Here is a 23364-nt window from a genome sequence, read left to right as displayed (position 1 = left end):
ACTAATTCTGAGTCTTGTTTACTTGTCTCTCTGATTTATTATTTATTGAAATTTGGGGAAATTAATGACAGCATATCTAGCCTTGGTTTTACTTTATCTGTGTGATAACTACATTCCTCTTTTGATATCATCCTACAGAAAGAAGCGAATTTTTTGTTACTGTAATAGTCATGATTTATGGAATTGTAGGGTCCCCCTTAGATAAAATATGAAGAAACTCTTATATCCTTTGCCAAGTAGAAATTTAATCTACTTCTCTAAGAGTACTTATACTTCTTATGTATAGAGGAGTCTAATGCACTTTGTAATCATTTACACTGAAAAAAAATTGAGCAGAGTTTTTGTAGTGATCAAAATTATTTATCTCCTAAAAGCTTTAACCAGTGGGTTAAAGTAAATATGCTAAAATACCAAGTGTTGTTTTATACTACTGTTCAGTAGCAACCAGGGCTGCAGAGGGCATAACCACTTTAACAAATTTATCCTGGAGTATGAGTGGGTCTTAAGCGGTTTGTTTATTTGTGTAGGATATTTGATTAATTATATAGGGCCTTTATAATGTCTTCAGTGTTGCTCTGATGGTCACCTTTAGGATCGTCATATCACCCTGTGGTTCTCTGATCCCTGGAAATTGAGTTCGTTGGTCTTTGGTTTGGTTCTCTGATGGGATAATGATGTGGAACTTGATTCAGGCTAGAAAGAGATTTTTTAGACTTAAGGAAACCTCCTCACTGAATTTGCAGAAGGATTTGTGGATGAAAATTATTTGAATTGTTACGAGTCAGATGAAGAAGTGTGACTGGTCACTGTAGCCATATAGTGGCTGTTGGAGTAGCAATGTCCACTTTGTCACCCCACTTTTTTCCCCCTCAATACCACAAATCCAAGGAGCAAAAACAAAGATGAAATTATCTATGTATTTCACATTTGAAGCATCATTGGAAATCATTTTCTGATGGAGAGCTATGATTGAAATACCAATAGCATCCAAACACTTCAAAGAGGACATTAAGGCTACACTTTTTTGTTCCTAAGTATGTTTCATTAAAAATAAGAGAAAACTTTTAATATTTAAATATTTTTTAGCTCTTTAAAAACCTGCAGTAAATACTTTACAAGTGGCTAGACACCTTCCCTGGTGGTTTAGTTTATACAAGCAGGAAACTTTCTCTCCTACCCTTTCTCTCTCTCTCTCTTGTTTTCTTTAAACCAACTGACGTAATGCCAAACTTTGCTTTAAAAGAACAGACAGAAGTAATTGGTAGCTTTTAACTTTTAATAATGTTCTGGATTGGTTTTAGTGGCCAAAATGCCATTTAAAAAAAAAAAAAAAAGTTCAAGTAAGAACGGGCTTGTGGCCTGAGGAAGAAAGGCTCTGTTGATGTAGTTATTTTTATTCTTGTTTTTCAATCTGTTATTAAAAATCTTTCCTGCTGAACACTGCCGGATTTCTCCAGTTGCTCTCTGTGATGGCTGGTGCATTTCAGGTTACCGTAACTTAAACAGTTTTTGGGTTTTGGGGAGAAGTGGGTATTTGTGTTCCATTCTTTCTTTCTTATTTGGAAAAGAACATTTGTTTTTGTTTCAACTGAGATGACTTAATTAAGATTATCAATGGCGACAGGTCAATGAATATGTTTATATAAAGAACGCTACACCTGTTAGCAAGAGCCTGAAATGTGGAAGTTTAATTGTAACATTAATCATTTTTATGTGCAGAGGAAGGAAAATAGATGAAACTTTACAAAAATATATTTTTAGAGGGAAAGCGTTAATTTTAAGGGGCAGTTTCTGCTGGCGTCTTTTTTCTCTCTCTCGCAATTTTAGATGATAATTTTTTAACCCTATTAATTACACAGTGTTTTCAAGTTTCCCCTTTTTTTTCATAGTCATTTTCTCTCTTCCTGATCTTGCACGGGCAAACCGAACTTTCTCCAATTAAGAGACATCTTGGTGATGTTGATTGACATCAGGGCAACTTCAGAAGCTGGCAAGTAGGAAAATCTTTGAGGAGGGCAAAAAGATTTGTGCCAGTATTTCCTTCCTTGGGGAAAGACACTCCACCCAGAGAGGGGGCCCTCCACCCCATTTGGTGAGCCAGAACTGAGCAACATTTCTGATGTGAATTGTTCCTAAGGTTGAAATCTTATGGTTACTTGTCTGGGACTTTGTTTTTAACCCCAAATTTGTTCTGAGGTTTGTTTGTTTTTTTTAAAAAAACAGAGCTTATTTTAGAAATAATACATACTGAAAATTAGGTATCACATTGATACCTTAAAATGACTTTTAAGGTGTTTATAATTATCATAAAAAGCATTCCACATATTTAGGCAAGTTGAGCTGCTCTTTACATAGAAATTTGACAGTTTTGATTTACCTTAGGACTTTCTCAGTTTTTCTGGTGAGAACTGTACACTTTGGTTCAAATCAGCGACGTTCTTTCTTTGCTAATTCTCTCTTTAAGGAGTTGTCGGGAAAATCTTTAGGAACTTAAGCTGGAAGTTGTTCGCATCAACATAGTGAGAGTGTCTTGGCTAATTTCATTTTTTCCAATGTTTTCAAGCCTAAATTTCAAGTTACAGGTTTCTCCGTCAATACGTTTTTATTTAATGAATGTTGGCTTACTCAAAACTGAGCGAACCGTAATAAAGTTTAGCAAGAAGGGAAAAGAGGGGAGACGGAGGTGTCCAGAGCTGCCACCCTTGAACGTCAGCGGCTTGTTTACTGCTCGGTGGTGGGGAGGCCCCGGCGAGGCTTTGTGGAAGCTGATATGAAAAAATCCATCAACTGCGCATAAGATCCCCTCCCCTCCCCTCAAGGTTTACTTAAACAATATGTTTCAGTTTTGCCTCCAACCATTCGGCACTACTCCTGCTCCAAGAATCACCACTACCTTGGTTCCTGAGCGATCAAGGATGGCACTTTCTGTTATATAATGAACTGCAGGATTGTTTGAACAGAGGTAACATTTTGATTTGTGTAATTTCGGGGTAGTTAGTAGGATACCTAGCATATGAGAGGAGATCTAGCAGTGTGGATGCCTGCAAACGCTTGAAGTTTTCACAATGCTGTTGTGTTTAAATTTTTGCTGCTGTGTGCACGCTGTTGTGTGTGTGTTAGGCATGTGATGTATGTGGACTGATGATATGTGGGTACACCTTGCTGGTGGAGCCTAACATGCTGAGCCATTAACTCTTTGCTTGAAACATGAATCTTTTAAGGAGCTGCATGACCTACTTTATAAAGTCTAGGAGTTTGAAATGAGTATGGAGTTTAGCCAGAATGAAGCCATCATTATCACAATCCTTAGAGCTGCTCTGAATTGACTAAGAAATGTAAGAAATGGCAAAAAATTATAAATCAAAATGCTACCGTTCAGTGTATTTTGAGAAATGCTCCTGAAGATAATGTTTTCCAAGTCCCAGTTTTGTCGAGAGCAGCAGTTAAATGACGGGGCTGTTTCTGAATATATCTTTTTATGGGACAGCACTTCATAGTTTACAATTCTGTCATCTCAAAACGTTATGTAGAAATAATATAGAACATGTAAAGACTCCGTACTGTGACCATAGCGTTTTCCCCTAGGGTGATGGATTCTGTGCGTCACCCAAATGTGATGCTGTTTGCCAGGCTTGTAATACTGGTTTTGAGTGTTGCTGTATGTCCTATTTCATCAGGCAACATAGTACAACAACTTTGGTATCTAGGTAATTGACACAGTCAAAATAGGCTCTGGAAAATGTTCTTAAAATATTTTTAAGTGAGTCAGAAGTTAACTTATATATTAAAATACTTTTAAGTAAGTCAGAAGTTAACTTATATGTTCAATTTATTTAACACTTGAATAAACAAATGACTCATTTTCAGCACTTTAAGCCTTCCATAATGCATAGTGTTAGAAGGAAATATTCAAGTGTCCATAGTTTATTTTGTCTCTTTTTTCCTTTATTTGAAGGGAGCATGGTTCTTTTATTTTCATTTATAATTGTTTCATCTGTTAATTACTTTGTATTCACCATAGTGAGTGGTATAGTATAAAGAATATTCGTATTACCTAATGTATATGTATGTCTCAAGCCTTAAAAAAGTATTAACATTATATTATTAAATTGAGTATTATAATAATCAGGAATGAACCCTGTATAGGATGATAGATACAACACAATTGCTATTTAGACCTTACATATATTTTAGCTGTTAAAAAAAGAGATAAAAGAGATTTTGATTTAGAGCTTCTGTATTTGTAGTCTCTGGACAGAATTTATGAAACTTAGAAATCAACAAACATTTATAATAAAATGTGCTTCTTGATTAGATTCTACAATACAGTTCTCAGTGAATTCTTGTGAATCACTATTTCAGTTTCTCCTTATAGAAACATCTATTATGACTGAGATCAGATACATCTATAAATAGTGTGAATATATATGGCAGAAGTTCGTTTGCGGAATTTAAATTTCTCTTTTACCAGACACACTTTATGTGCAAAGGGATCAAGCCTCACTAATCTAGTTTTAGTTTCATTTTTTTCTGAATTATGCCCAAGTCAGCATATGAATTTGTGGCTTCATATGACCTCAGTGCGCATGTGTACGTGCACCTATCTGTAGTCTCACATGATCATATAGAATTTTTGCATTACAGGCATTGAATGGAATTTTAACATATTACATAGTTTTTTGAAATGACTTTAGTCTTTGCAATATACATTTTAACTTAATGCACTGATGTGGGGGTTAATTTAATTGCAATTTTGGTCCTGAAATGAGAGCAAGGTTGGCTAAACAAACTAGAAACCGACTTCCACTTGTGACTCCTCTGTGATGTCATTGTGCACCATCGTCCTTCATCTCTGAAAGGTGCAGAAATAAACACATCAGCCTGTTTCTCTCTCAACACTATGAAGTAGTTCCAAATATATAAAAGTTCCTAAAAGAGATTTTGGCATTTGTTTCCGCTTTACTTTTTGATGCCATTAAATATTTTTGAAAGAGAATCTAGTTCACTTTAATTTTAAAAACTACCATTCAACTGGTGGAAGTTAAGAGGGGTCATATGTATATATTAATTGGAATCAAGGCCCATATTATTCAGCTTTCTCAAATATTAGTCTCATTGTTGAATGATTAGTAGTTCTTCATCAATTATTTTTAGATATATCGTTGAGATCTTTTAAAATCACATATATTTTCTGTATTTGGTGGCTGAATTGTATGTTAATAAAAATTTAAATTATAAATTGAAAAAACACAAATGATTATGTTTAATACTGTCTTCAAATTACTCTTTTTAAAGATTATTGCAAATGTTGCTATTTAGTTATGCAAAACTTAGGTAAGTTTTAGAAAACAACTTAGGCACAAGTGACCAAAGCAATTACACATGCAAGTAATAAGTAACATAAAACATTATTCTCTGTAATTTATAAGCAAATAGTAAAAGGTGTTTCTCCTTTACATTTAAAATGAATTTGCATTACATTCATTGGGTATAAGATGTGGTCAGTTACTGTAAAAAAGTCATTGTCATCTAAACCTCAATTACAATGAACAGTTTATTTTACTCTGTTTCTCATCACTGTTTATTTTACTTTTAAATGTCCCGTTCTTAAGACAATTTATGTTGTTGAAAGAGTGCCCTAGTTACTTACTTTTTACTTTTTCTTTGTACTTGATAAGCTTTCAGTAAAAAAGCTGCCACTCGTAAAATTTTAGGCCAATAGTAAAAATCATAATGTACACATTTTATGTGTAAATATGTGCTCATGATCTTGCATGTTCACTTTGTCCAACATTTAACTCTTTGGCGTTAGACTTATGTACACACCTGTCAGGTGCTTCTTAGTCCCAGAATAGTGCAGCCTATCACTGTTCACTTTTCATTGAATATACATGCTCTCGTCACTCCCTGAGCAATTCAGTGTATCATTGGTAATAACAGACAGTTTTAAAGGAGACCAGAAAAGATTAGATATAGAGACTAGGAGGTTCGATATGAGTATAAGCAGGTCTTCCTCTCCTTTGTTTTTCCCCATTTTTGGTTCCTAATATTTAAAACGAGAGAGAGGGGGGAGAGAGAGAGCTGAAGAGAAGGGGGGCTTTAAAACTGCACAGTGCATTATAACGTAAGGAACTATTGCTATATATAGCTTCATTTATTTATATATCTTTGACGTAGAAAACTTTTGACCTCTTTGCCTGCGGTGCTTGGGAATGCGAGATAAACCCCGTTGGGGTCACACTCATCAGTTGCGGCTTTGCGCGTGACAGAAAGCACCCTGGCTTCTGGGGCGCTACTGTGCTGTTTACCTTCAGCGGCGCAAGGCCTGTAAGTTAATTTGGCATTTGAAAGCGCAGCTCGAATTTTCCCTTTTTGAAAACCCTCTGGCTGGTTTTCAGAGTAAGCAGGCAGCGTGATGTCGTTCATTTCAGGATGCTCAGGGAAATTATGCTGAGACCAAGCATGCTTCCTCTGGATTACTCTGCCATGCTTTATTACCATTTTTTTTCCTTTCCTTCCCCCCCCCCCCCTCTTTGGGAATCTAATATTTCAGGTTTTTGAGAAATATGTATTGCTCCTTTTAGTTGAAAAATGTGCCAGCTGTAGGGTTTTTACTTAGGTTTCTTTATAATATTTATTTTTGTGTGTGGGGGGGAGCAGCATAAGCAAAGGAGGAAACTTATATACTGTAAAATAATAATTTCACTTATTGTTTGTTGCGGGCAGGCCTTTACCATTCTATTTTGTCTGAGAAAATGCATTGAATGAAATTAAAGAAAGTTGTGGTATAATTTTGAAACAGTTGTAAGCACCAACTGACAGATTTCTGGCAAAAAGATTAAGACAATTTTAGTTACTCAGTGCATCTACCAAACTCTGTAGTCCAAGTTTATAAATATATATTTGACAAGTTGATCATAGATGATGCTTGAAATGAATGTGTCTTGATTCAGGGAAGAGAGTACTTTCAATTATTCTCACCGTCAGTGTGCTTTATTTAGATTTTCAAGAACCAGAATGCCAACTCTCCTATCAGCCCTTTGGGGCCTTTTGTTAAGAGTTTCATTGTTTATGGTAGCTTATATTCAATAACATCGAGCACTCGCAGCTTAACATATTTGCATGTTGAGCCCTAGTGAAGTTCAAAAAGTAATTGTATTTCTATAAAGATTTAGGGAGTAATGAACTAGAGTAGTAGCCATGTGCTAAGGATGAATCTGAGGTTTGGAATTTGTAGCTGATTTTGGGGAGCTGCGGCATAAATGTAATAACAGGTAGAAATATTCAGAGTGATCACCTTTTATAAATGTTGCTTCTGTCGCTCACGTGTAGAAAAATATAGCAGGGAATGTTTGCGTTTTGTGTGTTTTGTCTCCAAGCAGAGGAAACTGACAGTTTTATGTTTTAAGTGCCGAAAGTTGTTCTTGGCTAAGCAGTCCCTGAGTTAATCACTGGGATGTTAACTTGAATTTTTGTCTTTAAAAGTTTTCAAATTCGAAAACAAAATATGCTTCCATTATTTCCAAATTGACATCCTGCATTCTGGATTGGTTTTTAGAGAAATGTTTTCCAAATTCTCTTGGATTGCTTGAAGTCCATTGATTTTGAAATATTTAGTTTTGTTTTTTTAAGCTTTTCAGAAAGGAGAGGAAATACTTCATCTTTTTAGGGTTTCTTATTATAGAATCCTTGTTATTTCCCATAAGATGCAAATTAATTTTTCATTTTTTTTCTTTTGTGTTATCTTTTTAGAAACTCATTTTGAAATATCAAATTGAGAGCTCAGTGATTACAGCTCTCTCCCATACCTTTCTGTGATAAGATATTTTGGTCATTTCTAAGGATTCACTATGGAGAAATCCTTTCTTACGTTATTTGCATACTTTTATTTTTACTTCAAAAAAGATTAGTGTTTGAAAATCATATATTTTTTTCTTTGAGGTAATTGCAAAAATTCTGAACGGTGTAAAATAACATGACATTTAGTTATTTCTCATTTGCATCTTAGGCAATTTGTATCTAAAAACATGATTGAAGGAAAACAAAAACATTTTAACCATCTTTGAAATCAGTTTAAGGTATTCCTGTGGAATTTTTCAAAAGTACTAATAAAATATTAAATTCTGTTAATGTACAGGGTTAAAATTAAACCTGTACATACAGTGAAGACTTTAATCTGACATATCTTAAAGATGTTTTAGCAAAAAGAAAATTTTCTCTGCTTTTGTGCCTGTATTTTATTTTGTGCAAACGACTTAGCTTAAATGATTGGCATCCTTAAATTATAGTTATGTGCAAAACAAATAAGGCTGCTACTATAAAGGAGCAACAGCTCTGCACATTCCTCTTAAAGCCTATTTATAAATATTTTTGTTTGGAATAAATGCGTTAGGCCCTAAAGAAAGAGATACCAAGTTGCAAACTTAGTATCCCTAGCACATGGCTCACGGAAGGTGGTGCTGACTCTGAGAGAGCGCATTTGCACTCCTGTTGGATGGAGTGCACTTAACAGTATTTTAGTGTCTCCACTGGTAGAAATGTGGACATTTCAACCAGCCACCTCCTCGTTTAGTCCTTGTGATGTCAGCTTAACATTTTGCCAAAAGTTGGGTCCAGGGTAATCAAAACCACGTTGTGCAATTAGGCTAATGCGATGATTTCGAATCATGTTAAATGTGTTATTTCGAAAGGATAATTTTAAGAAATTTACCTATTTGGAATATAATGGAAGAGCTGGGACAGTGTTTTTAGATTTAATTCAAAACCTCTTCATAACAGATAATGAATAAAAAAAATCCCCCGGATCATTTCTTCTTTTCCTAACGTAGGGTTTATTTGCGTAAACAACATTGTAGAAATAACTGGTCCACTTTATTTTGACAAAAGATGATCATGTAAAATTATGAGCAAACTTTCTGAGCCCAATAATATGCGCTCTTTATTTCATTAGGTTATATCATTAAAACCATGGACAAAGGAAATAAAGAGAAGAATAAAAATGTAATCACCTGTCTGAGGTCAGATGGACAGTGGGCTGCGGAGCTGGAGAGCGTTTTCGCAGTTCTGTGCTGTGCTCTGAAACCTGGCCCCGTCTGCTTTGCTGAGGGGCACATAGTTCATTGTATTTGTGCGAATGTATTTTGTCCTGCTCCCCACATACATGAGGAAATGTGGATCTAGACTTTTGAGTATTTTCAATGTTTTTTTTGTTGTTGTGGGGGTGGAAAAAGAGACCCCGGCCAATAAAACACTTCTTTTCTCAGTGGCCAAACTTACCTGGAATGGTCAGTCGAAAATCTCCTGTTCAAGTTTAAGTTTTGTTTCTCTTAATTCAGGTATTATTTAGACCGACCATAAAGATCCTCCTTTATTTTGAATGATAGAAGGGACATGAGCGACTGCCCATTCTAGCAGAATCATTTTGTTTTACAAAGGAGAAAACGGAAGATTAAGTTAAGTGTATTTCCCCTGATCATAAAGCTACTTGGATAAAGGACTGAACTTGAACCTGTGTCTGGTCACCATCCTCATTTATACATAAAACACTAGACAGGTTAGATGTTTGTGGAGGAAATCTGCCTAATGTTTGAGATTCATTCATCTTTATTTTTCCTTTTGTAGATAGATAGGAGAATACAATTAGAATATCATGTGTTAGTATGCAACAGATCAGAAAATAAATCAGTTGGTATATTCATATTACTTCTCTACCAGTACTTTCCAAAGAAAGGGGAATCATATGTTTAGTTTAGTTGTCCTGGAAGGTTAAAAAGTTACTGCAGAAAATCTAGGCTTAATGTTTGTTTCAAACCCTTGAGTGATAGAAACTTCTTTAGATTCACTGACATGAAATCCAGTCGGCACTGGAGAATTGCTGATACAATGGCTTATTAGAAGTTAGTTTGCATTTTTCTTCTCCCTTTAGCTTAAAATACCTCCAACATTTGTCTATTGTGAGACCAATTAAAAAAAAAAGTGGTCCATTTGAATTAAGGATTTCTTTGTCTTCCAAGAAACTGGGCTTTATCTTTTTCATTCATAATGGCCACAAGTCCCTTGGTTGGTTGAAAACTATAGACAGCATTTGTGAGATTAGGCCTGAAATGTGCAGTTAGTTATTAAAATGTGCTCGAGAAATTATTTGTGGCATTTTACATATAAACTCCACAGCATTTATAAAAACAAATTAACAGAAGAAGAATAAAGGAACCTCATTTATTTTAAGTGCTTTTCTTCTTACGCCCGTCCTTTGAGTGATACATTTCGGCCTAAATGTAGTGAAAATGAAATATTTTAAAATATAAATTTAATGCCTATATTTTTTTTAGAATTTCTCTAAGTCTCCGTTTCTGTCCATGACCTCACTATACAAGATGGATGCAGTTAACATTTCTTTATTGGTTACAGTTAAGCTAATTTTAATCACTGACTTTGTTGCATTGGAAAAACAGGCAGTTTTTTTTCTTCTTAGGTAGCTGATGTTTTTTACTTAAATTTCTTGTTTTTATCTTTCAGTGCTAATAACTATGCTGTATAATATAAAGGGTTAATGCAACTCCTCCCTTCAGTGAAATTTATGATTTACAACCCTGGATGCCACTATCATTTCCTTTTTTGCTTTAAAGAATTGCGGTGAATTCCATGCAGAAAGATGTTGGACCCAAGACATCCTCCAAACCCAAGTCAGCCCCAGGAGCGACTTTGGAAAGCACGAGGCGGTGTGTCAGGCTTCGGAAACGGGCTGGTTTGGTCCAGCGTCTGATTTGGACCCATTTCATGTTGAGTTGCCCTTTTGTGTCTAGGTTTTTCACTGTTTGTATTTGAGCCGGAGGGCAGGCTTGTTTTTAATTTGGTTATGTTGTTTCTTTAGGTGAAAACTCTTTGTAAGTGGCTGTGAATAGTTATTCCTTTAAAATGAAACACTTTGCTTGTGGAAAATAATCATATTCAGTCAGTCAGAATAATCAATTAAGACAGAGAGTAATGGAGTGATTATTAACATTTAAAAGCGATTCTTCTCACATGGGTTAAGGAGCCGTTTTAAGTATTATGCTGGTCATCCCACATAAAATCTCTTTCTTGGTATAGTGAGCATACTATACAGAGAAAGGCTGAAAACTTCTATTATTCTTATTACATAACTATCTAGGAATTTTTTTCAGCTCTTCCTCTGACTTTTATCTCTTTATATAGTTGATTTTTTTAACTCTGACTGAATTATAGCTTAACATCCAATGCATAACTGATAGAACCATAGGAGATGCTGTAAATGCCGAATTTGCCCTAGTTTTTCTTAATGTTATTTAGAATTTTTTTTCTAAATAAAATTGTTGGCTTCTTCCCCAATATACAGACTATTTCTTTTTCTTCTTTTACTTTAGGAGATTGGAACCTTACTATGTACTTTTGGCACTGATGACCAAAATACGTTTAAAGTGCCTCTCACTCTGGGCTTTGTTGATTAGAATATACCTTTTTTGGTTGACTTTTAAAATAGGTCAAATCCAGAAAAGGTTGAAATAAGATGAGTTTTTGTATTTCTTTTTTCTTGCCATTTATTAAGGGATTTGCTTTCCCGATAAATCTGTGAACATTTCATTTTCTTTTACTCCCCCTTAATCACAGCTCTGCTAATATATTCACTTACTTTTGGTATACCTTTTCTCACACATTCTTTTTTATATTTTATATTCTGTTTTATACTTGTTCTCATAGCACATGTTTGTGAGCAAAGACCGTCCTGGGTGTTTTATAGAGGGTAGTTAAATGGCATTTATCTTCTGCCCATTTGGACTATAATCAATCTGTAGTTGCGTATGGAGCGGCCTTAGAATCTAGTAGAAATCCAGGTGCGATTCTGTAGCTAATATCTGGCTACTGAAGCTGATTGATAAGTTAAGATTTAAGAACTGGAGTGATTTTAGGTAACCATCGAAAAATATTGAGTATATCTACTTTGACAGTTTAGAAAAATACAAGGTAAAACAAAACAAAAGGCTACTTTTTATTTATTTCCAGATGGATTTCATCTTGTACTTGGCATGGCACAAAGTCAAAATGTTGCTCTTTGAGATTTATTAATTAGAATGTTCCTGAGCCAGATATGGAATGTGGTCTATTTTTTTCAGATAAAAGATAAACCTACTCAGATATAAAAATAAACCCAGAGTGGGGAAAATATTGAGAGCCGGAATCTGAGTTTCTTTTCATGTACATCTTCATTTCTCAACTAAGCGGAGTCTGCCAAGGCTCCTCCATTTGTTGACACTGCTGTGTTGAGGACACCAGTGGCCTCATGGAAGCCAAGCCCAATTGTCTTTCCATCTGACTGCATCTCTTAAATGTATTGGACGCTGCCAACCATTTTCTTGAGCATCTCTCCTGGCTTGGCTTCTGGGGCACTGCGTCCCTGCCATACTTGTTCTAGTTTGTCCTTGACTCTCTTCATCTCTACACTTTTCCATGAGGATTTTATGTTCTCAGCTTTGGATCTGAATGAAATAACTCCCACACATTCATCTCTAACCCTGACTTGGATTCTGAGTTCCAATGTCAGTGGTCTTCAAATGCCATAGGTGTTTGTTTATAAGCCCGTTCATCATCATTAGCTTGGCGTTCAGGACCCTGAGCTGTGCTCCCAATTTAGCAGTTCCATCTGTACCACACCATGTGCTCTATCCTCAAAGTAGTGCTTAGTCCCAGAACATTCCCAAACCAACCTGTGTTCATGTTTTTCCTTCTAAGAAATACTTTTCATCCCGCCTTAACTATAGGAATTCTACCTATTCCTCAGATGTTGGCTTTTGTATTTTCTTTTTTAAAATCTTGTCTATTGATTTTAGAGAGAGAGAAAAGGAGAGAGAGAGAGAGATCGATCAGTTGCCTCCCATATGCGGCCCGACTGGGAGTCAGACCCACGGCCTACGTATGTGCCCGGCGTGGAATTGAACCCGCAACATTTTGGTGCACAGGATGATGCTCCAGCCAGCTGAGCCACCTGGCCATGGCCATGTATTTACTCTTTCAGAAGCTTTCCCATTTCCTCTCATTTCGGTTTAAACGCTCCTGCCCTGGGCTCCCATGCTGAGTTGGAGGAGAGGAAGAACATACCCAACTCATTTTTATTCTCTTTACAATGCCTTGGATATGGTGGTTTCTCAAATGCATTGCATGAAATTGGCACGTGGGGGAAGAACGCTTTGTCCAGAAAAGCATAAGATGTTTAGGTGTTGAGAAAATTGTGAAATTGGATTGTCAGGTTGCAGAGAAGAAAAGGATTATCTGATGTTGCTTAATCAATAGGCATTTCTTGAAGTTTGCCCTAATGTATTTTTTCCTAGGGTATAATACTGCTCTCTGTGACTTAACACAGTATACTTTGCAATGTGCTTTCAAATTCTGTCTTTTATTAATATCACTGAACCAGGTGTGACAGTGTCAGTGAAACTGAGGCAGAGGGAGGCCCAAATACATTTGCAAACTATAGAAAAATGAAAACTCACGGTGCCTTGGTGTCCATCTGAAGTACTACAGCGTAATCAAAGATGCAAAGGGATACAAGATGTGCCCTTAAAACATGAAGGATAGCACTGTTAGACTCCAGGGTCATGAGTTGGAAATGTGTAGATTCAACTTCCACGTGTTGAATATTTGTCAGCACAAATGCTGTGTTGTGATATTTGAGGACAGTGGCTTATGTATTGGCTTCACGATGGAAGGTGCCTGTAAGCGATCCAATGCCTGGACGCTAAGGCAACAAGGATGATTTATCCCTTCGGAACTAACTAGAATATTGATGAACGGGGTTTGTCAGGAATGGGGTGGAACCGTAAGGAATGATGCTGTGGGATGCCCAGGTTCATGGCAGTGAACGCGAACCCCCCTTTTCTCTATTTAATATCCATGGCTCCTTGTGAGATGGCCAATAAAGTGATAACTGAATAATAGCTACTGAGACATTTCTCATGTTGGAACAAGAATGCCTGAGACTTCTTTGAATGTTTGATTTTTAACAATCACTTTTAATTTAATCTTAAAAGCTGAAGGAACAATGTCGAAGTGTGTTTGTTTTTGTTTTTGAAGACCATATTATATTGTTGGCCTTCTCTTTGGTTTTTTTTTTTTTTTTTAAACTAAAAAACTTTCCTTAATCTGAGAATTAGGAAGTCCCTTTATTTAATGTATGAATCTTTTAAGCACTTAAATATTGTTTTAAACAGCCCTGGAGAATTATTGTGCATTTCCAAGTCTGTATGGACATGGAACTATGAAGAATAAGTAAAGTAAGAATAAGTAAACTTAATGAGTTTCTTTACTTTTAGGACAGTTCATTACTTATAGGACTCACATTTATCTATTTCTTCCTTAATAATAAAACATTCCAAAGCTTTCTAGAAACCTTAGCTAAATGCATTTTTAAACATACTTTTATAATGTCACCTATGTCTATCAGCAACTTTAAAATCCTTTGAAGGAGACCCTTTGGATGTTTAAAAGTAATATCTGCCTGAATTTTACAAACTATTTAATTGACAGTAGACAGAGCTTCATTTGAAGAGTACAGTCTAGTTAATAAGTAGGGATTTTTAAATCCTCTGTACTTTTCCACAACTGAAGGAAGGGGTGCATACTTTTGGTTGAAAGTGAGTAGGCGAAATTTAGTCCTGCTGCTCTGGTAGTCTTGGTGGCTTAGAAATCTCTTTATTGCAGTTTCATAATCCTTGACATGACTCTCCAGCTCTCATGTCTGCTAAATGCAGAAATAGAGGAAGGAAATGTATGTTTTGGCTCCATTAAAATGTTCCTTATCAGACTGTATGTAGGAGGAGTGGACGCTGTTGAAGACGCCTCTATTTGCCAGCTGGACAGCATGTGCACCGGGCTAGTTTCCTGTCTGCTAAAGCTGTGAGGTGCCCTTTAATGATGGGAAGGAGCACATTTATTAATGTGTCGGTCGTCGTGTTTTCACTTGTGAAAATCCGGGAGCAGAGGGCATGCAAACTTTGCCCAAAGGCTGGACTCAGTTTGCATAGAAATGAGCGACATGTAGCAGCAACGGACTGATCTGGTCCATGCCTAGCTAGCACTGATCACTAAATAAATGTGAGAGCAACCGCAGGCCATGGGTGAGCTAGGCTGACAGGGGAAAGGCTGCTTGCTTCTCAAGAGGTTAGCCTTCCACTTGGGGCCACCTTCAAAGGATGATGGTGGCTCATAATTTTTGAGCACTCTGTTAAATGTATTGTCTCCTTATTTCTCAGGGAAGTTTTAATGCATTGCCTGGGCCACTGCAGGTAGCAGAATCAGGGTCTGAACCTGGGCAGTCTGGCTGGAGAGCTAAGGCTTGGTAAGCAGTTCTCCTTTATTTCTCATCAGGTATGAGCAGGTTTTGAGCTGCTGTATAATAGGGGTTTAAAAAATGAGGTGACTTTCATATTAACACTGTCCCAGGCTTTCTCTTTAGGCCCTGATTTACTTGTTCATTGTCAGAGATAAAACCATCATCTTTGTATATAAGGCATTTTAAAATCTGGCTTTAGTAATAATTCACATTCAACTTGTGTGGTTTTTCCATAGTGATAGCTGCAATGTCCTGGTAAAAAAATTAATATTAGTCTAAGTAACTGCCTCTTCTTGGCTCCATTACAGTAAAAAGGCTGTGATCAGCAAACTCGTGTAAGGGGAAGTTGTTGAATGACAGGGAGATGTGGAACTGTCCCTTTAATCCTCAGGACTTTGTGTTTCTTAAATTATTTGCCCTCCTGCGTAAGTCAGTCCTTCTGCTCCAAACCAGGGGCCTGGACAAGTGTGGCTTCTGTGTGTAACAAAAACATAGAAAGGAAAGGTTGGTTTGGGTCAGATATAAAAACCAACCAACCAACCAACCAAGCAACCAAGCAACCAACCAAGCAACCAGCCCCTTTGTCATCTAAGTATTAGCCTTTTTGTCTCTGATGGATTCATAATTTTAAAAAAAGTAATTTATATTTTATGAATAAACTATAAAGAGCCAGCGTGTTTTGGTGGTGAGTATAGTCCCAGAACTAAAAGCCAAGAGTATAAAACAGCTTTTTTTTTTTTTTTTTTTTGGTCTCCTTTGATTTTTTTTTTATTTTTTAAGGAGAAATAAAAAATCAGAGCCACAGATGAGCAGCAGAGGTGGGGTTCCACTTCCCTCTCACTGCTGCTGGGGAGCCCGGGGCGAGCGGCTGGCCGTCCCGGGTGAGGCTGCCCGCCGCCCGCGGCCCTGCGGGAGCTGCCGGCGGGGCTCTGTGCGTGTCGCCGGTTCCCGGCGCGAGCCCGGGCCTGCCGCCGCCACCGCGCGCTGCACCCGGGCTGCGGGCCCGCTGTCGCGGGGAGCGCCGCGGGCGCCGTGGGGAGCGCTGGCCCCCCAGCCTCGGCGGGCGGCTGGTGCGCGCCGGCCCCGGCCCCGCGCGCTCCGTCTGCGCCCCGCGCCCCGCGCGCGGGTCAGCTGGCTGCGGGCGGCCTGGTGCCCGGATCGCTCCCTTCCCCCTCCCGCACCTCCCGCCTCCCGCCCCTCTCGGCTGCCCAGCGGGGCTCCCCGTGCCCTCCATCCACGCGCCTGCCCCCGCTCCCTCCCTCCCTCGCTCCGGGTCTCCGATTAGACGCGCGGGTTTCCTTCCCTCCCGGCCCGGGGGCCACCCACCGGGTCAGCGCTCACCTGCGACCCGGGCGCCTCGTGCGGACGCAGCGCGGTGGGCGCAGCTGAGCTCCTAGCTGCGCATTACCCTCGTCAAACATGCATTGCTAGTCTTTCCACCAGGCACATACTTTTTGAGAGTTTTCAGGGAGCTGCTTAGACCAGTATTTCTGATATTTTGAAGTGTCTTTATTTACACAAACTGGGGTGGAGGGACTGTGTCTCCTGGATTCTCAGTCAGAAAGCTGGGAATCAAATGAGCATAAGACGGCCACATGCTTAAAGCACGGTTTGCGTGGTGATGGAGTCGCCTTCAGCAGTGCATGAAGCCAGTTTGGAGTGGCTGTGATGTATTTTGGTGTTCTGGGAACTGAGGCCTTTATATTTTTCTTAAATTACAGATTCTGAGACAGTTGCTCTGCCTGGATTCCTATCAAGTTGTATCCCTCTATCATATCCAGTTTATTTTTAAATTAATTCTTTTTAAGGCCATGCTTTTTACACCCTCTTCATTCATTTCTTTTTCTGGAAGCTCATATTATTAAGGCCATATCATGATACATCAGTATTTTTAGTAGAGCTGTTCTTAAATTCCTTACTAAAAGAGATATTTAGTAAGGAATGGACTTTATTGAGTCATATAATTTATATCCAGTTGCTTCATTTTGTCTGGAAACTTCGTATGCCTGACGCAGAGAAAGTGGTTGATACATAGCTAGATGCAAGGGGCCCATTTTAACCTATAGGTGATGGGGTTTATATATTGATGCCTTAGTTAATTTTAAAATTTAAAAAGAAGAGGGGCATCTAGATCCTTTTTTTTACTTCTAACACTTTAACTCCTAGTATTGCTATCTTAGGGGCAATATAGAAAGCCTTTTTGGAGTGGCTGAGGCCTTGTTAAATTATTAATTTCATAAAACAGTATAAAACTGGAGATGTTTTACTGAAAAGAAGATAAATACATGAAATGATTCAATAAGTAAATCTTTTTAAAGTAATATGTTAAAAAGGAAATAATTTTCTGAATGAAAACAAAAACAGTACTAAACCAATTACTAAGTACTGTTCTGTCGTCAAACTTCGTAACTCAAAAATCACCCTATAAAAACAAAGGTACTGAAGTCCCAGCACTGGTTCTAATATACGAAGGAAGACTGAGTCCACCATATATTTTTCTTACTGGTAGAGCAGCCATTCCTGGAGTTTAGGAGGTACTTGTTACTTCAGTGGTCATAAATGCACATCATAATATTTTTTAACCTTTTTGGTTTGTTTTTTTGGCATTTTTCAATTACTTGAGCACTTTGGCCTCTTTCCACGCTTATTTGTTTTCCAAATATGTGTAGTACAAATTAAAATAAAGGAGTTCCACCCATCCCATTGCCTTCTGGGACATGTGATTGTCTGAAATAGGCTAATGTCCAGCTATATTTAGAAGATCAATAGGTCGTAGCCATGTTTTCCTATCTGTGGTGTGGCTTTGTTGGAACAAAATCAGAATTAGAGTAAGTCTCTACTTTCTCTAGCATATAGTCCCAGCTATGCTGTGAGTAGTACTACCTGGGAACAGGCTGTAGGGAGAGAATCAATTTAAATTACGTGTGTAAAACAGGTTTGGTAAATGCCAGAGGGTTGTGAGAATATTTCTGATTATAATAATAATTATAATCCTTGTCCTGTTTTTAATCTTTTTAATTTTGATATATCATTAACTATGGGAGTGCTCATTTAGACTGTTCAAAATGGTATTTCTAAGGCTTTTATTTTTTTAATTTAAAAAATTATATTTAGGGTATATACATGGTGGAATTACAGAGAAGAGTAGCATCAGTTTCCTTGGATCGTTTCCTTGGAAGACTATGTTCCCTAATTCATCGGTTCTTATGTTTGAATTTCTGTTGTCTGAGCTTTGGTGTTCAGGACCACTCTGAATTGTTAGTTACTGAAAGGCGTGTTCCTGGGTTGTTTTTTTTTCACATTACCCGTGTGTTATTCTTTGGGTCCTTAATGACCCATGCCATCATTTTTATTTTGAATTGTATTTGTGTGAATGCTTAATTTTAACCCATGATGTTTTCTAATACATAACTTTTTGAAAGCCAGAGACTTCCTGCCATAGGTTACTTCTTGTATTAATTTCATGAAATTTCTTCCTCTCTTCCCAAATGAGTCTTTACAGAATTCCCCTTCAGAATTAATCATTGTGTTATTTGTCAATAGGTTATAGTAACTTCCTCAGAACGCATCAGACCCTTTCCTGAGTGATATCTCACGGATAATCTTTAGTTATTCTCTCTGGACATTTCAGAATGCATCTTTTTTTCGTATATGGGATATGTGCCACACGACTATAAGCACTCTGTGAATAAAAATGATTTGTTACTACTGAGGTCACCCAGTTTTTCCGCAGGAGACTAATAAATAGTCATGTGATCTCATAGCCTCTGTAGGTTGTGCCGTATGGTACAGTGATTCTGAGGCATCATTTCAACCACATGGCCTAGATTTTCAAGTTAAGTGTGTGTGTGCATTTTTTTTCCTTTGCGGGAAGTAAGTTTGCTTTTAACATCAGAGATAAAAAAGATTTAGTTACAAAATATATGTTAAAGAAATAACAAAAAATGATTAAAATTTATAAAGTTTTTTTTCCTTTAAGTTTAGAAGCTCAAACTATTTTCTTAACATGACATATGAGATGTCAATCCTATTTTCTAGGGGACATTACAGTGGACCATTGGAATACGTTTTGATTCTATAGAAAAGAAGTCGCTACTGCGAGTACTAATACTAAAGTTTTGTTGGCAAATGCTGCTGTCGAATTATACTTGGAATAAAAAATTTAGAAGCACGGTAACTAAGGGCTTGCTGTGTATTGATGAGAAGACTATAATTTCTCTGTTTGTTATGTAAGTATTCAGATAATGGAGGGAGTTCCAGAAATCGCCCAAGAATTTCCAAGAGACTTTCAGAGGGTCTGAATAATACTGATTCTCTGAAAACCTCTTTATCATTTAGACACAGTTCCCTATTTATTTTGTGTTCTGCAATGAATGACTCAGTAGGTTGGTATCTTTATTTGTATTTATATTGTATTTATGATATACATGTATATAGTATTTGATAGTAAGTATGCATACTTAAAAATACTCATATTCTTTAGACTTTGGAAATTAAGTAAGCTGAAAATGGAGCTATACCTCTCCACATCACAGTTGTGTTTTAATATTTTCAGTAACTGGAAGTCATTTCTATGTTCTGGTAATTTGATAACCCATTTTGAAATGCATTTGTGAGCTCATTGTAATTCCATGTGCCTCTAATGAAAGGCATGTGAAGGTATGGATTGAAAGAATGAACTGTGGTTGGTCCCTATAGAGATCCTGCTGCCCCTTTTGGGCAGTCTTTAACCCAGAACCCACGAGTGTATTTGCTATAGCAGAGTTTTCCAAAATTTAAATGATGTCACATTTGAAAGCAATGCCAAGAAACAATGTGGCAGTTTCTAAATTTTGTGAAGCTAAAATCCCTGGTTACAAGAAAGAGTACATGTCACAGATGAGTAGTTAGTAATGACTTCAGTTTAGCAGGAAAAGAGCAATTCCCATATGCTGATTCTAGTCTCATAACAAAGAATGTTATAGAAAGATTGCACAGTATTTAACAAGCTGTGAGTTAATGTGACAGTGTCAGTGGATCTAGTTCCAGAAGGAGAATCACTTTACCATATTTCTTCAAAAATATTTTAAGTTATACAGAAAGCTTGCTGCAAATGAATCCAGACTGTTCCCACTGCACCCCACCCCCCAGTGAAGCAGTAATACTGAGTTTAGTTAAACAGTTAAATTGCTCAAGACTGCCTGAGCCTAAGTACCTGGATAAATAAATAAGTCCCATTGTCAGACTCTGAACCTCAGCCACTTACCTCCTAAATAAGGGAGGGTGGGTTATAAACAAAAGAGTTACCTCTTGAACCTGAAGCACCCAGTACAGCAGCTTACCTCGCTGAGAGGCACTCCCGACTTGAACATAGAGTGAGTACATCCTTCAACGTTTATGGGCACCTTAGAAGTCAAGAAAATGAAGCAAAGCTGTGTTGTTTTCAGACCTTTGGGACATGTACTGGGGACAGTCTTTGATACGATAGATTTGTTATCAACAATTCATTTCCATGGCCTTTCCCAGAAACTTGGCCTCTCATGCAAATTCATGCGTGCACTATGACTTCCCTGCTGCTGTGCCCTCGAGTAAACCCGTGGGTTTAATTTTGAATGGGAGGCTTGACGGTGTCCCTTTAAAGCCTAGAAATCCATGCGCCTCATTTTGATGTTGTGAAGAGTCTTAAAGGCAGGGATGGGGAGGAGCTGGGGAGTGAAGAGAGGGGGTTTATTTTCTTCAGTGATTTAGAAAAACATGTATATTCTCCACCATGAAAAAGAGTACCTTTCTCAAGTTCAGAGAATATTGTTTTATCATTTCACTAGTGAGACTCTCTCTTTTTTCAATTGGCATGTATAGCTGGATATTAGGAGAGAGATGTACATAAAATTAACAATTCATCATGAATTTTTACAAAATGCCTTTTATAAAGTAGATTTTTTTCCCCCCTCTGAAAGCAATTATAAGGTTGCTAATTAAATGAGATGCAAATAAGATTACATTTAAATCACATTTTCCTATCTGACCCTTGCTTATAACATTCCCTGGTAACAGACAGTGGGACTAAGGAGTTTTGCGTATTTCTACTTTAAGAAGTTAAGGGCCCGTAGTTTGTTAAAAGACGCTGGCTTTTGTATCTAGTGCTTTCCTCATGACCTGACATAGATATCAGCCATTCTGCTGCCACTTTTTGATTTACACTGTACTTTTAGTATAAAAGCTGTTTAAGAGAAACATTAATTTAAAGCAGAAAATTCAGTGGCTTTTTAAAAAAGTGAAATATGGTCAAACTCACCTTTTCTTTTTCTATGCAGCGTTCGTCTGCCTTATAGCGACTGAATTTACCTGCTCGGGAAGTACCTCTTGCTCCCAGTAGATGCTGTAGCTTCATGTCATTCTTCATGCGACACACAGAGAGCGCTCAGCCTGTGCTGCTGCTAAGAGCTCGTGGGTATTGGGGAAGGGTGGGGAGTGTACCAGCCATTATCGACACTGCCTTTTACAGCCTGTTCCAATGTCTGTCGTCTCACGCATTTAACTTGTACCCTCTTCTCTTTTCATTCCCTCTAAACAATAACTTTGCAAAGCAGCCATTATTCTTATTATTATAGGAATTAAGAGAATACAGATAATTTCAAAGAAGAAGATAAAAACCTGGCCACAACCGCCCTTGCTTTGGGTTTATACGCTTCTGCAGGCCTTTGAGTGTGTGTGTAAACTGTGTGTCTGTGTAAGTGTGTGCTTTTCTCTATTTGTTCTGTCCAACCTAGGGGGGAAAAAGAGGCCGTTTTGCCAGGAGTTGCTTTTGGAAGTACAAGGAGATCCCTGCCCACAACTTTTTGCAAGGCCTATTATCTCAAATTTGAGAACAGTGCCAGATTTTTTGGCTAAAAATGCAGTTGGCTTGTGCCTAAAGGCACCTTCATGGCCTTAACACAAATTCTCAGGTCAGCCCGTTCTAGTCTTTGTGCTCATAGCTTCAGCTTCTCGGATATAGAGTCTTAGAGTAATTGTTTTGAATGGGCACAGGAAGGACTAACTTTTGCCTAAAAATGACCTGATTTTGGAGTGCTCCTACTTTAAAACGAATACCATCAGGATGGGGAGGAGCTGGGAGACTTGAGTAGTTACCAGGAACTAGTGCTTTAACACGGAATCTTAGGTGAATGTTTAGTACCTAAATCTGAGGTCTGCCAGGTCTTTCTCTGTATAGATCTGGCTTGCAATAAAGAAGAGTTTTGTACTGAGGTCTTCCTGGCATTATTTTATTTTACTTTATTTTTTTTAATATTTGAGAAAATTTAATAACATGGGCCTTGATTCCAGTTAAGATATATATGACCAGTCTGAACTTCCATCAGTTGAATGGTACTTTCTAAAATTAAGTAAGCTAAATTCTCTTTCTTTCTTTTTTGTTTTTGAATTGTAATTCTGTAAAAAAAGTTCTCAGTTACAGTTCACATTCAGTATTACTCTGTATTAGATTTTGGAGTGCTCTTACTTCAGGTGTACAGCATAGTGGTTAGACAAACATACTTTACGAAGTGATCCCCCCCGATATTTCAAGTACCCACCAGGCCCCATACATAGTTATAAGGATATTGTTGACTACATTCCCTATGCTGTACTATTCTATTACCACGAATTTGTACTTCTTAATCCCTTCACCTTTTCAGGCCATTATTTCAGCTACTGATTTACATGGATCCAGATGTACTAGTTGGATTATCATTGAGTTTTTGACCAAGTTCTGAGTAATCTCCCAGTGGGACTAGAAAGATGTGGGATCATTGTGGAAGGCTTGCTTTTAAATGACTTTGGAAATCTTCATAAAATGCTGCAGGTCTAAGAATTTAAGAGTTGAAATGGATTAGGATCGACAGGGCTAAGATAACTTACCAAGGATGGGCAAGCACGTCAGAAATAAACAAATGGGTGTCAGGTAGCTAAGTCAGTTGATTAACTCTGTTTTTGTTTTTTCAGTAAGTTTCACTAACCATAATGACCAAATCTCAATAACTTCAGTAAGTTTCTCTGTTAGCCTA

The 23364-nt window shown here is 37.5% G+C and overlaps 1 protein-coding gene across 6 annotated transcripts in view; it reads left to right on the top strand.

The window, feature by feature from the left end:
* TRPS1 (transcriptional repressor GATA binding 1) overlaps positions 1-23364 on the top strand; it is a 219931-nt gene that overhangs the window by 4494 nt on the left and 192073 nt on the right. The window contains exon 1 of one of the 6 annotated variants that reach the window (XM_016207786.2): positions 1544-2962. The exons of the other annotated variants lie outside the window; for them this stretch is intronic. The gene's annotated coding sequence lies outside the window, so the exon portion shown is untranslated. Of the gene's footprint in view, positions 1-1543; positions 2963-23364 lie in introns of those variants that run through there. 6 annotated transcript variants of the gene reach the window in all.

Source organism: Miniopterus natalensis, chromosome 16 (assembly GCF_054644295.1).
Source record: "Miniopterus natalensis isolate mMinNat1 chromosome 16, mMinNat1.hap1, whole genome shotgun sequence".
NCBI classification, from domain to species: domain Eukaryota; kingdom Metazoa; phylum Chordata; class Mammalia; order Chiroptera; family Miniopteridae; genus Miniopterus; species Miniopterus natalensis.
Note: the sequence above shows the minus strand (reverse complement) of the source record. Positions and strands in the feature narration are given on the sequence as shown.